Below are 17,500 nucleotides of genomic sequence, written 5' to 3' on the forward strand. Positions count from 1 at the left end.
CGAGAAATATTTGTGAAATATTTCTTCAAACTTATTATGATTAAAATTCAAAAAAAATATTCTGGCAAATCTAAAAAATCTATAGAATTAAATTTAAATCTTATTTCAAAGTCTTTTGAATTTATTTCAAAATTTTTGTTCTGGAATGTCTAGAAGAAATAATGATTTGTCTTTGTTAGAATTATAGCTTGGTCCAATTTGTTATATATTATGTCATGTCATAATATATACATGTCATCAAACTTTTAGAATTAATCTTAATCAGGAAAAATGACTAATGATGTTCCATAAATTATTTTTTTTATTTTTTTTAAAAGATTCAAATCAGCTAGTTTTTCTCTTAATTTTTTTCGGTTGAATTTTGAATTTTAAACAGTCAAAATTGAAGATAAACTATGTTTAAATTTTTTATTTTTTTTCGTGTTTTCTCCTCTTTTAAACCGTTCAATTAAGTGTTTTTTTCATCATTTATTCTCTACAAAAAACCTTACGTAAAAGGAAAAAAAATGTAATACAGAATGACAGACAGAAATACCCATTTTTTTATATATGTATAGATTTATTTATTAAAGGTAAATTGAGCAAATTGGCTATTTCTAGCAATTTATTTAAGTGTGTATCAAACTGGTAGCCCTTTGCATTAATCAGTGCCCAAGAAGTAGCTCTTGGTTTCAAAAAGGTTGGCGATCCCTGATCTAATTTTAAGTCAAGTTAAAAGGTTTATTAACTAAAAAAAGAGAAGTCTTCAAAAGTTTCTTAGTGTGTTCAGCTTTGGAAATGAATACAAAAGAGCATTTTTTAGAATGTTTATTCAGTCATAACAGTTCAGTGATAATTATAATGTCCGATTATTACAAATTATTAAGTCCGGGTTTAGTCTGTGCTGCATTTATTCTGTTTTGTGTATTCTTAGTCTTTTAAACACACATGCTAATTTTTTTAAATTAAATAAGTTCTTGTGACTCCTTAAAGCAGTGATGTCCAAAGTGCGGCCGGGGGTCCATTTGCGGCCCGCAGCTAATTGTTTACCAGCACGCAACACATTCTGGTAAATGCTATTGCAAAAATAAAAAAAAGTGGAATGAGGTGAAATCTAACTAAAAAAGTTGCAGTGTTGACACAAAGCTGCCATGCAGGCTGTTTTTTTTTTTTCTTTTGTCTATCTTTATCGTTTATTTTTTTGCCATTGCTATAAAAAAAAATCAATGTTATAATGAACAATTGACTTATTCAATGCTCCAATTATTTCAAATATTTTTATGTGGAAAATATTGCATATATTGTGTGGTTGCCATACAAAAAAAAATCCACAATTTATTTGACAAAAGAGCATAAAAGAAACAAAATTATATTACAAACTTAAAATGGACAGATATATCTGAAGTTGATCTCGTAACTTAAGTGTTGAAAGTTAAAAAAAACTAATAAAAATGTATCACTTTATGAGTGGGGCAACTTTTGGATCCCAAAAATATTTAATGGGATTTAATTTATCTTTTTACTGTGATTACTGAACAATAATGATTAATTAAAATCAATGGTGTCCTGCATTATTGATCTGTTTAAAGCTCTAATTTCTTCACTTTAACATTGTTTTCTGAATGTTTTGGGCAGTGGGGGAAATACTGCTTATTTCAGTTTTATTATAAAAAGAAAGTTGTCTTTGACTGAAAAGTTTTTTACTTTATATCAACCTGAAGTTGATGTACTGTATAGATTTACTGTAAGCGTTAAATAAAATAAATAAATAATAATTTGGCTTGTTTTTAACATTTTATTGAGTCAGGTCTTTATGGTCCCTGGAGCCCTAAAGGTAAAAAAAAAAAAAGGAAAAAGAATCCATATATTTTGTAATGGTTTGAAAATAAAAAATATCAAGATGCTTTTATGTTTTCGTGCGCGGCCCTCAGTGGAAAAAGTTTGGACACCCCTGCCTTAAAGTCACACATTTTCTCCACAAAACTGAAAAAGTTTCAGGAAAATCAGACGTGTGAGCACTTTTCTACCTTTCTTTACAAGTCTCACCAAACCAGCTGGAAGTTTTCTGTACTTTGACCTCTTTCACTGGACTCTCCCTCTCAAATATATCATCGATAGAAATCAAATGACATGGTTACCTGCGGACAGCGATGTTTCATGGTGCCGTCCCTTTCAAACAAAGAAAGAAATACAAATTAAAAAAAAAAAAAAACATTCCGACGTGTTGAACTCTGCAAGTATAAACTGTTTATTGTTCTTCGGTCAATCGTCAAAAAAGCAAACAAACAGTTGTACATTCATAGATTGAAAATAAAAAATGTTGCAGACCGAAAGGGTTTAGGCTGAAGTTAAACACTTATTGCGCCTAGCCCTATAAATAATTTCAAGTACAAAATAAACTTCCAAAAATTATAAAATGTCCTTTGCACAACTTATTATAAATACACATTAAACATGCGATTGTTCTTTAAAAACATTTAAAAAATCCCCCCCAGAAAAGAAGTGCCTGTGCATGAATAAAAACATGTCAAGGGCACATTTTTCTCACGGCGACGACAACAAAAACGGACTTTAAAAAGGTTTTGTGGAAGAAATGAGCCTAAAATGCTTCATGTTTGTCATAATATGAATACACATGAATGGATTTATTTTAGTTTTTTCTCGCCCCCCCCCTGGGAAAAAAAGCATTAATAAAAGCTACGGACGCTTCTTGCAAGCATTGAGAAGACACGTGTGAGTGCAAAGTAATCTACACACACACACACACACACACACATACATGTCTTGCCTACTTTGTGTGGACCCACGTTTGGTTAGTAGGTTGTAAGGACCCCCCTTTCCACTATAGCTAGAATGATGAAAAAAATACATCCAACACTAGATAGGAGTAGAGAGTTGCAACTTCACTTCAGAATGCAAAACACTCCAAGTAAGAAAAATATTTTACTTCTGTAGTTGTGAGGACCGACCGCTGTTGCTAGGTAGATTTGACCGTACATACATAATAAGTTCTGTGAGTACAATGGGAGGTTATGATCTAATACACACACACACACACACACACACACACACACACACATTAGAAAGGTCTGGTTGATGTTTGCATGTGCAGCTTTTTTATGGATTTAACCTCCTTGTCCTCTGCAGTGGACATGTAAGTTTTGCATTGTTTTTATTTTGTGAAACTAGCAGAAAAAAATATACCAAACCTCCACTGCAGAGTATTTTGGGGGGCTATGATCACACACACACACACACACACACACACACACACACACACACACACATCTTGCCTACTTTGTGTGGACCCACGTTCGGTTAGTAGGTTGTGAGGACCCCCCTTTCCACTATAGCTAGAATGATGAAAAAAAAATACATCCAACACTAGATAGGAGTAGAGAGTTGCAACTTCACTTCAGAATGCAAAACACTCCAAGTAAGAAAAATATTTTACTTCTGTAGTTGTGAGGACCGACCGCTGTTGCTAGGTAGATTTGACCGTACACACACATAGTAATAAGTTCTGTGAGTACACTGGGGGGAGGTTATGATCTCACACACACACACACACACACACACACACACACACACACACACACACACGCATACATATACATATCTTGCCTACTTTTGTGGACCCACGTTTGGTTAGTAGGTTGTAAGGACCCCCCTTTCCACTATAGCTAGAATGATGAAAAAAATATATCCAACACTAGATAGGAGTAGAGAGTTGCAACTTCACTTCAGAATGCAAAACACTCCAAGTAAGAAAAATATTTTACTTCTGTAGTTGTGAGGACCGACCGCTGTTGCTAGGTAGATTTGACCGTACATACATAATAATAAGTTCTGTGAGTACAATGGGAGGTTATGATCTCACACACACACACACACACTCATTAGAAAGGTCTGGTTGATGTTTGCATTTGCAGCTTTTTTATGGATTTAACCTCCTTGTCCTCTGCAGTGGACATGTAAGTTTTGCATTGTTTTTATTTTGTGAAACTAGCAAAAAAAAATATACCAAACCTCCACTGCAGAGTATTTTGGGGGGCTATGATCACACACACACACACACACACACACACACACACATCTTGCCTACTTTGTGTGGACCCACGTTTGGTTAGTAAGTTGTAAGGACCCCCCTTTCCACTATAGCTAGAATGATGAAAAAAAATATATCCAACACTAGATAGGAGTAGAGAGTTGCAACTTCACTTCAGAATGCAAAACACTCCAAGTAAGAAAAATATTTTACTTCTGTAGTTGTGAGGACCGACCGCTGTTGCTAGGTAGATTTGACCGTACACACATAGTAATAAGTTCTGTGAGTACACTGGGGGGAGGTTATGATCTCACACACACACACACACACACACACACACACACACACACACACACATTAGAAAGGTCTGGTTGATTTTTGCATTTGCAGATTTTTTATGGATTTAACCTCCTTGTCCTCTGCAGTGGACATGTAAGTTTTGCATTGTTTTTATTTTGTGAAACTCTAGCAAAAAAATATGCTATGATCACGCACACACACACACACACACGCATACATATACATATCTTGCCTACTTTTGTGGACCCACGTTTGGTTAGTAGGTTGTAAGGACCCCCCTTTCCACTATAGCTAGAGTGATGAAAAAAAGTATATCCAACACTAGATAGGAGTAGAGAGTTGCAACTTCACTTCAGAATGCAAAACACTCCAAGTAAGAAAAATATTTTACTTCTGTAGTTGTGAGGACCGACCGCTGTTGCTAGGTAGATTTGACCGTACACACACATAGTAATAGGTTCTGTGAGTACACTGGGGGGAGGTTATGATCTCACACACACACACACGCACACACACACACACACACACACACACACACACACACGCATACATATACATATCTTGCCTACTTTTGTGGACCCACGTTTGGATAGTAGGTTGTGAGGACCCCCCTTTCCACTATAGCTAGAATGATGAAAAAAGTATATCCAACACTAGATAGGAGTAGAGAGTTGCAACTTCACTTCAGAATGCAAAACACTCCCAAGTAAGAAAAATATTTTACTTCTGTAGTTGTGAGGACCGACCGCTGTTGCTAGGTAGATTTGACCGTACACACACATAGTAATAAGTTCTGTGAGTACACTGGGGGGAGGTTATGATCTCACACACACACACACACACACACACACACACACACACACTCATTAGAAAGGTCTGGTTGATGTTTGCATTTGCAGCTTTTTTATGGATTTAACCTCCTTGTCCTCTGCAGTGGACATGTAAGTTTTGCATTGTTCTTATTTTGTGAAACTAGCAAAAAAAAATATACCAAACCTCCACTGCAGAGTATTTTGGGGGGCTATGATCACACACACACACACACACACACACACACACACACACACACACACACACACACACACACAAACATCTTGCCTACTTTGTGTGGACCCACGTTCGGTTAGTATGTTGTGAGGACCCCCCTTTCCACTATAGCTAGAATGATGAAAAAAAATATATCCAACACTAGATAGGAGTAGAGAGTTGCAACTTCACTTCAGAATGCAAAACACTCCAAGTAAGAAAACTATTTTACTTCTGTAGTTGTGAGGACCGACCGCTGTTGCTAGGTAGATTTGACCGTACACACATATAGTAATAAGTTCTGTGAGTACACTGGGGGGAGGTTATGATCTCACACACACACACACACACACACACACACACACACACACACACATTAGAAAGGTCTGGTTGATTTTTGCATTTGCAGCTTTTTTATGGATTTAACCTCCTTGTCCTCTACAGTGGACATGTAAGTTTTGCATTGTTTTTATTTTGTGAAACTCTAGCAAAAAAAATATGCTATGATCACGCACACACACACACACACACACACACACACACACGCATACATATACATATCTTGCCTACTTTTGTGGACCCACGTTTGGTTAGTAGGTTGTAAGGACCCCCCTTTCCACTATAGCTAGAATGATGAAAAAATATATATCCAACACTAGATAGGAGTAGAGAGTTGCAACTTCACTTCAGAATGCAAAACACTCCAAGTAAGAAAAATATTTTACTTCTGTAGTTGTGAGGACCGACCGCTGTTGCTAGGTAGATTTGACCGTACATACATAATAATAAGTTCTGTGAGTACAATGGGAGGTTATGATCTCATACACACACACACACACACACACACACATTAGAAAGGTCTGGTTGATGTTTGCATGTGCAGCTTTTTTATGGATTTAACCTCCTTGTCCTCTGCAGTGGACATGTAAGTTTTGCATTGTTTTTATTTTGTGAAACTCTAGCAAAAAAAAATATGCTATGATCACGCACACACACACACACACACACGCATACATATACATATCTTGCCTACTTTGTGTGGACCCACGTTTGGTTAGTAGGTTGTAAGGACCCCCCTTTCCACTATAGCTAGAATGATGAAAAAAATATATCCAACACTAGATAGGAGTAGAGAGTTGCAACTTCACTTCAGAATGCAAAACACTCCAAGTAAGAAAAATATTTTACTTCTGTAGTTGTGAGGACCGACCGCTGTTGCTAGGTAGATTTGACCGTACATACATAATAATAAGTTCTGTGAGTACAATGGGAGGTTATGATCTCATACACACACACACACACACACACACACATTAGAAAGGTCTGGTTGATGTTTGCATGTGCAGCTTTTTTATGGATTTAACCTCCTTGTCCTCTGCAGTGGACATGTAAGTTTTGCATTGTTTTTATTTTGTGAAACTCTAGCAAAAAAAAAAATGCTATGATCACGCACACACACACACACACACACACACACACACACACACACACACACACACACACACACACGCATACATATACATATCTTGCCTACTTTGTGTGGACCCACGTTTGGTTAGTAGGTTGTGAGGACCCCCCTTTCCACTATAGCTAGAATGATGAAAAAAATATATCCAACACTAGATAGGAGTAGAGAGTTGCAACTTCACTTCAGAATGCAAAACACTCTAAGAAAAATATTTTGCTTCTGTAATTGTGAGGACCGACCGCTGTTGCCAGGTAGATTTGACCGTACACACACATAGTAATAAGTTGTGTGTACACTGGGAGGTTATGATCACACACACACACAAACACGCACACACACACATTAATTAGAAATGTCTGGTTGATGTTTGTATTTGCAGCTTTTTTCAGCAGTGGACATTTGTGTTTTACTTTGTTTATTTTTGGTGAAACTTTACCAAAAGAAATATACCATTGCTAAACGTCCACTGCAAAGTACTTTGGGAGGTTATGTACACACACACACACAGACACACACACACACACACACAGGCAGTCATCTCGCTGCTTATTTTGCTCAAACTGCACTTTCTGCAGGACGGCAAAACACAAAGTGCGTACTTTTTGTGATCCCGCCATGTTGGACCGGATCGAGACTTGCTAGCCAGAAGAAGCAGAAAAAAAAAAGGTTTAACTCCCACCTTGTTTCTCCGCGAGGTGCGTCGTCGTACCCCCCACCCCTCCCCCAAAGGTCTGCTTTAAAGAGTCCCAAATTGAGTGGCGGCCAGCCAAGTGTGAGGGACGTATGCGGCACAGTAGCGTTACAGTAATGTGCCACAAGAGTGGAAAAAGCCAAAACGCGGGTGGTGGGCGAGGAGGAGGGGGGGGGGGGGGGTTAGCGTGCTAATTTGCTGGCAAAAGCCCTGCTCTTATTTTGAAGGCGTCTGTTTAGTGCTAATGTGCAAACGCTGTCGCCTAAACCCTGCTTCCCCTTTCCCGTTTTCCTCCAAAATTTAAAAAAGGGGGCAAAAAAAAATTGCTTATCAGCCCCTTTTTTTTTTTTTTGACTCGGTGCCAGCAGAGCAGAGCAGGGCGGGCAGCGAGCCAAGAGCAAGGTCGGGGCGGGCGAGTGGGCGGGCGCAGCTCCTGGCCACATGTTCCTGAAATAAACACTGACTTATCTTCTTCCTGTGTGTGTGTGTGTGTGTGTGTGTGTGTGTGTGTGTGTGTGTGTGTGTGTGTGTGTGTGTGTGTGTGTGTGTGTGTGTGTGTGTGTGTGTGTGTGTGTGTGTGTGTGTGTGTGTGTGTGTGTGTGTGTGTGTGTGTGTGTGTGTGTGTGTGTGTGTGTTTGCGCATGTGTGTGTGTGTGTGTGTGCGTGTGCTCTACAACAGGAAGAATCCTGCAGAGATGCCGCGCCGCCATGGCGTGCACTGCTTCTGCGCGCCTGCCTCCTTCCTCCTCAAGCCCCGCCCTTCCGCACACTCTCCTCCTCCAGGCCACGCCTCCTATTTCATCATGGCGGTGGCCCCGTCCCCTCCCACTCGCCTCCTCCCTCTCTCTTTCTCTTTCTCCCCGCCGCCGCTCCGCAGCCTCTCTTTCTGCCGCCGCCTCACGCCAGGGGGAGACTTGGAGGGAGAAGAGAGGAGGAGGGGGGGGGGGGGGGAGTAGCTGCGAGGGGGGGGGGGGGGGGGGGGTCAGTCCGGGCCTCGCCGCCGCCGCCATCGCCGCCCGCCCTCCCTTCCATAGACGTAGCTTTTCTTCCCTTTTTTTTTTTTTTTTGCACCGGCTTTGGATTTTAACCCTCTGCCTCCAACTTGCAGCGAAAAAGTTAGCCACTTTTTACAGTTTCCACGTGTTGCATTTTTTCGAAGAAATATCCCGGCATGTCGCCTGATGTCGGGGTTTTCCTATCCCGCCTCCGGGACCTCGGTCCTCAACTTCCAGGCCGAGTGATCGGAGCTGGCTTTCGCGGGAGGAGCGCCAACTGCGTACGGAAGCAGGAGAGGAGAAAATGTTAGTGAGCGCATCTTTTTTTTTTTCTCAGCTTTTCTGCGCGCCGTGTCCGCTTTCTGTGTGTGTTGAATACTTTCTTCAACTCCAGAAGTGAGGGCATCTTGCCAAAGCCGGCCAGACGTCTTCATTCTTCCATGCTCTTTAGCATCTTTATTTTTTTTTTTCGTCTCATTTGCTAACATTCCTGGTGCGCTACTCAAGCAGCAGCCTCATGGCCTCCTATTGTTTCAGGCCCGACTTGAACTCTGGGGGGGGGCTCAGGCCGCGAGGGCCCGCCGACGCCGAGATGGTGGGACGGAAGCGGGAAGAGGACGGGGAAACGATGCGGCGTCTTCCAAGACGGTGAGTAGCGTCGCCTCGGCTTCGGCCTTTTCCTTGGTTTACATCCTGTCCCGTTTTTTGGCGAGCACGTAGCAACTTTTCTTGTGGAACTTCTCTCTGGCAAGACCTTGCCGCAGCGGGCGATGCGGCCCGAGCGCAGGAGAGAGCAAAAAATTGTTTTTGGTGACTTTGAGCTTTTGTTTGGGCGAGCATCACTTTGCTAATGTGGTCCAAATCTCGCCTTTTTTCTGTCTCTTTGTGCCGCCATGATGATGAGCAGGTACGTTAATACAGTGGGGCAAAAAAGTGTTTAGTCAGCCACCGATTGTGCAAGTTCTCCCACTTAAAATGATGCCAGAGGTCTGTAATTTTCATCATAGGTACACGTCAACTGTGAGAGACAGAATGTGAAAAAAAATCCAGGAATTCACATTGTAGGAATTTTAAAGAATTTATTTGTAAATTATGGTGGAAAATAAGTATTTGGTCAACCATTCAAAGCGCTCACTGATGGTTTTGGCTCAAAATCGTACAATACATGGCCCCATTCATTCTTTCCTTAACACAGATAAATCGTCCTGTCCCCTTAGCAGAAAAACAGCCCAAAGCATGATGTTTCCACCCCCATGCTTCACAGTAGTTATGGTGTTCTTGGAATGCAACTCAGTATTCTTCTTCCTCCAAACACTACGAGTTGAGTTTATACCAAAACGTTCTATTTTGGTTTCATCTGACCACATGACATTCTCCCAATCCTCTGCTGTATCATCCTTGTATCCATTTTGGTATAAACTCAACTCGTCGTGTTTGGAGGAAGAAGAATACACTGAAAAAAATAACTCATAAGGTTTACTTAAAAAAAATATTGTAAGTATTTGCACGCAAATGATTTAAGTAAAATGTAACCCTGCAATATCAAGTAACACTCACTTGCCAGTATCAAGTAAATTCTACTTACCATATAACAACAGTTGTGAAGATATTAAGTAACAGTTACTTAATAACATCCAAGTTTTAAGTTATATTTATTTAAACAAATTAAGTAAAGTCTACTTGTTTTTCATCGGCAGGAACATAATATTACTCAAAATTTTGAGTAAACTTTATATACCATATTTCCTCGAATAGCCGTCGGAGCGCTAATTATTTTATAACCTCTTCTCACTCCTGCGCTTATAAATGGCGTGCAGGATAAAAATGAGTGTGATTAATAAGACATTATTATGAAAATATTCTGCGGCCGCGGCACGGTGGTTGGGGACAGCTGTTCTTCAGCATTTCACCGCGCCCACTTTTACACCTTTCGGTTTACGTGTTGGAGGGACGCATGTGTTTCGTTGTTTCCAATACGAGATTGCAATGCATACTTGGTCAACAGCCATACCTTTTACACTGACGGTTGTGATATAAACAACTTTAACATTCTTATTAATATGCGCCACACTCTGTGAACCCACACCAAATATATTTCTGATAAACATCGACTCTGTAACACATTATAAACGCAAGATAAGAATTAACCATAATGCCACCTTGCAGTGCTTTGTGAAGTGATCCTTATTTTTAGGTTTATGTACGTACAGCTATTAAACATTTAAATAGTATAAGGAAACATAAGTAAAACTTACTCTTCCCCCATAATTCATGTATTACGTTAATAAAATGTTTAATTTTACTTAAGAAACTCTTGTTGTTACTGAATGTTAAAAATATTAGGTATTAATAATGACAGTTACTCTAATAGAGTTTACAGCTCCAAAAAGTCACTTTTTTCAGTGTACTGAGTTGCATCCCAAGAACACCACACCTACTGTGAAGCATGGGGGTGGAAACAACATGCTTTGTGGCTGTTTTTCGGCGAAGGCAGGGGTGTCAAACTCAAATAGAGTGGGCCAAAATTTAAAACTGAACAAAGCCGCGGGCAGAGGTTGAACAAATTAACCTTTTAATAAACAAGTTTTCCATTGAATATTGAACAAGCAAGGCTTATATAACTTTATAGTGACATGCAAAATTGAGTTTCAAATAATAATAACAATAATAATTAAAAATTATCAATGGCATATCAAATCAAATTTAAATAAAAAATGAATGCCTCTTTTGTATTTGCAGCCTTCTGAGGTAAATATCAACATTAACTTTTTCCAGAGGCTAATACATTTGAAAATAAAATAACAAGGAATAAATCAACCATTCAGGCCTTTTTAATGTTGGGGCTCAGGTGGGCGAGGTTAGGGGGGTTTGTTGGTAGCGGGGAGGGCGGGGTGTATATTGTAGTGGTCCGGAAGAGTTAGTGCTGCAACGGGTTCTGGGTATTTGTTCTGTTGTGTTTTTGTTGTGTTACGGTGCAAATGTTCTCCCAAAATGTGTTGGCCATTCTTGTTTGGTGTGGGTTCACAGTGTGACGCATATTTGTAACATTGTTAAAGTTGTTCATATGGCCACCCTCAGTGTGACCTGTATGGCTGTTGACCAAGTATGCCTTGCATTTACTTACATGTGTGTAGAAGCCACATATATTACGTGACTGGGCCGGCACGCTGTTTGTGAGGAGGAAAAACAGACTTGACGACAGGTTGTAGGGGACACTAAAGGCACACCCCCAATATTGTTGTCCGGGTGGCATTCGGGAGAATGGTTGCATCGGGAGATTTTCGGGAGGGGCACTGAAATTCGAGAGTCTCCCGGGAAATCTGTGAATGCGGTGCTACAGCGACACAACTGTATAGCACCGGCGGGCCAGCTCTAATGTTAATTTGATATTGCCTCAAGGGCCAAATGAAATTACACGGCAGGCCAAATTTGGCCCGCGGGCCAGAGTTTGACACCTATGTGCTAAGGGGACAGGACGATTGATTTGTGTTAAGGAAAGAATGAATGGGGCCATGTATCGTGAGATTTTGAGCCAGTGAGAGCTTTGAATGGTTGACCAAATACTTATATTCTACCATAATTTACAAATAAATTCTTTAAAATTCCTACAATGTGAATTCCTGGATTTTTTTTCCACATTCTGTCTCTCACAGTTGAAGTGTACCTATGATGAAAATTACAGACCTCTGTCATCATTTTAAGTGGGAGAACTTGCACAATCGATGGCTGACTAAATACTTTTTTGCCCCACTATACAGTGTGTGCTCTTCTCCGCCAGTTGCGCCTGCTTGTAGAATGTTCCAGAAGAGACTTTTCTTGAATTGTTGTGTTGTAAATAGTACATAATAAGTACATAGTGTGGTAAAAAAAAAGACAAATAAGGCATTATATCTATACAATATAATGCCCTAATACCCTGCTGTGCAATACTACCCTTCGAGTGCAATACGTCCGTCACTGATTGTTATTTATTACTTCTTTACTCCTGTCTTGTTCTGTATATTGTACAGTATTTGTATTTTGTACTTCTATAGTGTTTTGTATATTGTGCAGAATTGCTTATTGTTTTTATTGGATAGTAGTCTATTTATTTCAATTGTTAGTTTTTCCTTTATTACCTCTTATGTCATTTATTTCACCCCATATTTGTTCCCACTACCGCACCTTAAGTTGGAGTCTTTAATCTCGTTATATGCAGATATAATGACAATAAAGTTCATTCTATTCTATTCTATTCTAGCTTCAGAATTATGTCAGAAAACACTTTTTTATAGTGGATAAAAAAGTAAAAGAGGACATCGAGCCTCTCGGTCTGCTCGCGGCAGCACGGCGTGGTCTTGATGGCGCCAAGCTGCAGTCTTTCCTCCAATATAGACCTTTATCTGACCCTTGTCCCGGTCCAGTGCCTTGCCCCGGTCCAGAACCTTGTCTGTGCACACACATGCATATTGGTGTGTCTTTTCTAGTAGCAATTACTTTGTGCATTTGGCTTCTATTGACATAACTTTTTGCCTTTCTGTGTATATGTAATGTTTAGTACGTGAGGACTTAAAAGTGAAGTTAAACATTCAAGAATCTGGTCAAAAAGCTTCAAAAAGACGACTTCGGAGCTGGCAATTGAGAAGGTGATGCTGGCATTGAACTTGAGCTTGAAGAACCATTTTTATTTTTTATTTTTGTCCAAGTCTAACACAACTTGTTCACGTAAAAGTACAAATTGTCGTTATTTATAAAGGTATTTAAAATTTCTAGTCAGTGTGACTAAACATATATTACATTTACTGACATAATTTGTACTTTATTTCAATCCATTGTGTGTTAAATAAATTATACTTTTCATATTCCTCCTCATGGGAAGTATATGCAGCAAACTACTACATTTAGTGTGTGTGCGTGTGCGTGTGCGTGTGCGTGTGCGTGTGTGTGTGTGTGTCAGAAGACTTATTAATTTCACAATGCACACTAGATGTAGCATATACAGTTATATGTTTGTGTGTGTGTGTAAGTGAGACAAAATAGTCACTTGACTATGCTTATTATTTTCCTATATTAATAGTCTAATAATAAAATACCCAGGTGTGGTAACTGACATAAGAATTTAACACATTTTTTTAATGTATATATTTTTTTATATACTGTACCCTCAAACATGTATTTTTATTACAAATTTTAAAATTTTTTTTTTTTTTTATTTAAAAGAGCACACTATTTTTAACATTTGCAACAGCTGTGTGTGTGTGTGTGTGTGTGTGTGTGTGTGTGTGTGTGTGTGTGTGTGTGTGTGTGTGTGTGTGTGTGTGTGTGTGTGTGTGTGTGTGTGTGTGTGTGTGTGTGTGTGTGTGCGTGCGTGTGAGGCAAAATAGTCACTTGACTATGCTTAATATTTTCCCATATTTATACTAATATCAATAGTCTATTGAATAATGAAATCCCTAGGTATGGTGACTGTCATAAGAATTTAGCCCATTTTTTAATGTTTGTATTGTTTATATATGTACTGTACCCTCAAATATGTATTTTCAATAAAAAATTAAAGTGTAATACTTTTTTTAAAATATAAAAGATCGCACTATTTTCCACATTTGCAACGGTTGTATGATTAAGTGTGTGTGTGTGTGTGTGTGTGTGTGTGCGTGTGTGTGTATGTGTGTGTGAGTGAGATCATAACTTACCAAAGTACTCTACAGTGGACCTTTAGCAATGGTATATTTCTTTTGCTAGAGTTTCACCAAAATAGTCAAGTGACAAAATAGTCACTTGACTATGCTTAATATTTTCCCATATTCATACTAATATCAATAGTCTATTGAATAATAAAATCCCTAGGTATGGTGACTGTCATAAGAATTTAGCACATTTTTTAATGTTTGTATTGTTTATATATGTACTGTACCCTCAAATATGTATTTTTAATAAAAAATTAAAGTGTAATACTTTTTTTAAAATATAAACGATCGCACTATTTTCCACATTTGCAACGGTTGTATGATTAAGTGTGTGTGTGTGTGTGTGTGTGTGTGTGTGTGTGTGTGTGTGTGTGTGTGTGTGTGTGTGTGTGTGTGTGTGTGAGTGAGATCATAACTTACCAAAGTACTCTACAGTGGACCTTTAGCAATTGTATATTTCTTTTGCTAGAGTTTCACCAAAATAGTCACTTGACTATGCTTAGTATTTTCCCATATTTATACTAATATTAATAGTCTAATGAATAATAAAATCCCTAGGTGTGGTGACTGTCATAAGAATTTAGCCCATTTTTTAATGTTTATATTGTTTATATATACTGTAACCTCAAATATGTATTTTTAATAAAAAATTAAAGTGTAATACTTTTTTTTAAATATAAAAGATCGCAGTATTTTTCACATTTGCAACAGTTGTATGATTAGGTGTGTGTGTGTGTGTGTGTGTGTGTGTGTGTGTGTGTGTGCGCGCGCGCGCGTGCGTGCGTGCGACAAAATAGTCACTTGACTATGCTTATTTTCCATATTTATACTAATATTAATATTCTAATGAATAATAAAATCCTCAGGTGTTGTGAATGACATAAGAATTTAACATTTATTAAATGTTAATACATTTTTTTAATTCCTTCAAATTTGCCAGATAATATTTTAAGTAGTTGTGTGGACTTCCTAAGTGTTAAAAATGACATAAATGTAATAAGTTGTCATCGACACCCTCAAACTGCAACCACGTTTGATGGAAAAACTATTGTAATTATTCTGTGTTTGTTTTATCAAGTCATGTGTTGAATACAACAATATAGTGTGTAATATGAAGGGAAGAAAGCAGATCCTGTTTTTAATGTTCATCCCAGTTCTTGTGATCCGAGCTTCATTTCTGACAATCATTTAGAAAAGTGCAGAGCAGATTAGACTTTGCATGTCACTCCAGACCCAGGCCTCCTCGTACTGGACCAGCAGTACTGGACCAGCGGCGCGTGCGCAAGCAGTTCCTTGTGAGACGTTTTTAATTTTGAATATTGCGACTTCAAAACTTGAGGAAAGAACAAACTTTGAACATGTCATTATCAATACCAAATATGCAAATCTCCATCCATTTGGAATTGAATGTCAAAATAATTTATTTCATTCATATTCATAATATTTCTGTTGATTTTTTGTGTTTTAATTTAATATTTCATTATTAAATAGTGCTTGTGTGTGTAATTAAAAATAATAGATTTATAGATTTTATTTGTAAAAAGCACTTTACATTGAGCAAACAGCCTCAGAGTGCTACAGTGTATTAAAAAAATAAATACAAAGATAATAAAAATTTTAAAAAAACTAGTATGCATATATCTAAAACAGGGGTCACCAACGCAGTGCCCGTGGGCACCAGGTAGCTCGTAAGGACCAAATGAGTCGCCCGCTGGCCTGTTCTAAAAATAGCTCAAATAGCAGCACTTACCAGTAAGCTGCCTCTATTTTTTTACATTTTATTTATTTACTAGCAAGCTGGTCTCTCTTTGCTCGACATTTTTCTAAGAGAGACAAAACTCAAATAGAATTTGAAAATCCAAGAAAATATTTTAAAGACTTGGTCTCCACTTTTTTAATTAAATTCATTTATGTTTTTACTTTGCTTCTTATAACTTTCAGAAAGACAATTTTAGAGAAAAAATACAACCTTAAAAAAGATTTTAGGATTTTTAAACACATATACTTTTTTACCTTTTGAATTCCTTCCTCTTCTTTCCTGACAATTTAAATCAATGTTCAAGAAAATTTATTTTTTTTATTGTAAAGAATAATAAGTACATTTTAATTTAATTCTTCATTTTAGTTTCTGTTTTTTCGACGAAGAATAATTGTGAATTATTTCTTCAAACTTATTATGATTAAAATTCAAAAAAATTATTCTGGCAAATCTAGAAAATCTTTAGAATCAAATTTAAATCTTATTTCAAAGTCTTTTGAATTTCTTTTCAAATTTTTGTTCTGGAAAATCTAGCAGAAATAATGATTTGTCTTTGTTAGAAATATAGCTTGGTCCAATTTGTTATATATTCTAACAAAGTGCAGATTGGATTTTAACCTATTTAAAACATGTCATCAAAATTTTAAAATGAATTTTAATCAGGAAAAATTACTAATGATGTTCCATAAATTATTATTAGAATTTTTTTTAAAAGATTTGAATTAGTTTTTCTATTCTTTTTTTGGGTTGAATTTTGAATTTTAAACAGGTGGAAATTGAAGATATACTATGTTTCAAAATTTACTTTAAATTTTTTTCCTGTTTTGTCGTCTTTTAAAACGTTCAACTAGGTGTTTTTTTCATCATTTAGTCTCTACAAAAAACCTTCCGTAAAAGGGAAAAATGTACGAAGGAATGACAGACAGAAATACCCATTTATATATATACATATATATATATATATATATATATGTATGTATGTATGTATGTATGTATGTGTATGTATGTATGTATGTATGTGTATGTATGTGTATGTATGTATGTGTATGTATATATATGTATGTATGTATATATATGTATGTATGTATATATATGTATGTATATATATGTATGTATATATATGTATATATATGTATGTGTATGTGTATATGTATGTGTATATATATGTATGTATATGTGTATGTATATATAAATGTGGATATATACGTGTGTATATATGTATATAAATATATGTATATATATATGTATGTATGTATGTGTATATATATGTATATATATGTATATATGTGTATATATGTATATATATAAATGTATATATGTATATATGTGTATATATATATGTATATATGTATATATGTATATATATGTATATATATATATGTGTATGTATGTATATATATATATGTGTATGTATGTATATATATATATGTGTATGTATGTATATATATATATGTGTGTATATATACGTGTGTTTATATATATATATATGTATATATACGTGTGTATATATACGTGTGTTTATATATATGTGTATATATATATTTATATATATATATGTGTATATATAC

General features: G+C 36.9%; 1 protein-coding gene across 1 annotated transcript in view; it reads left to right on the forward strand.

The window, feature by feature from the left end:
* The first annotated feature begins 8,503 nt into the window (after positions 1-8,503).
* Positions 8,504-17,500, forward strand: part of pparab (peroxisome proliferator-activated receptor alpha b) — a 182,905-nt gene continuing 173,908 nt past the window's right edge. The window contains exons 1-2 of the mRNA XM_061916864.1: positions 8,504-8,813; positions 9,045-9,155. The gene's annotated coding sequence lies outside the window, so the exon portion shown is untranslated. The remainder of the gene's footprint in view (positions 8,814-9,044; positions 9,156-17,500) is intronic.

This window comes from Nerophis ophidion, linkage group LG12 (genome assembly GCF_033978795.1).
Source record: "Nerophis ophidion isolate RoL-2023_Sa linkage group LG12, RoL_Noph_v1.0, whole genome shotgun sequence".
In the NCBI taxonomy this organism is placed as follows: domain Eukaryota; kingdom Metazoa; phylum Chordata; class Actinopteri; order Syngnathiformes; family Syngnathidae; genus Nerophis; species Nerophis ophidion.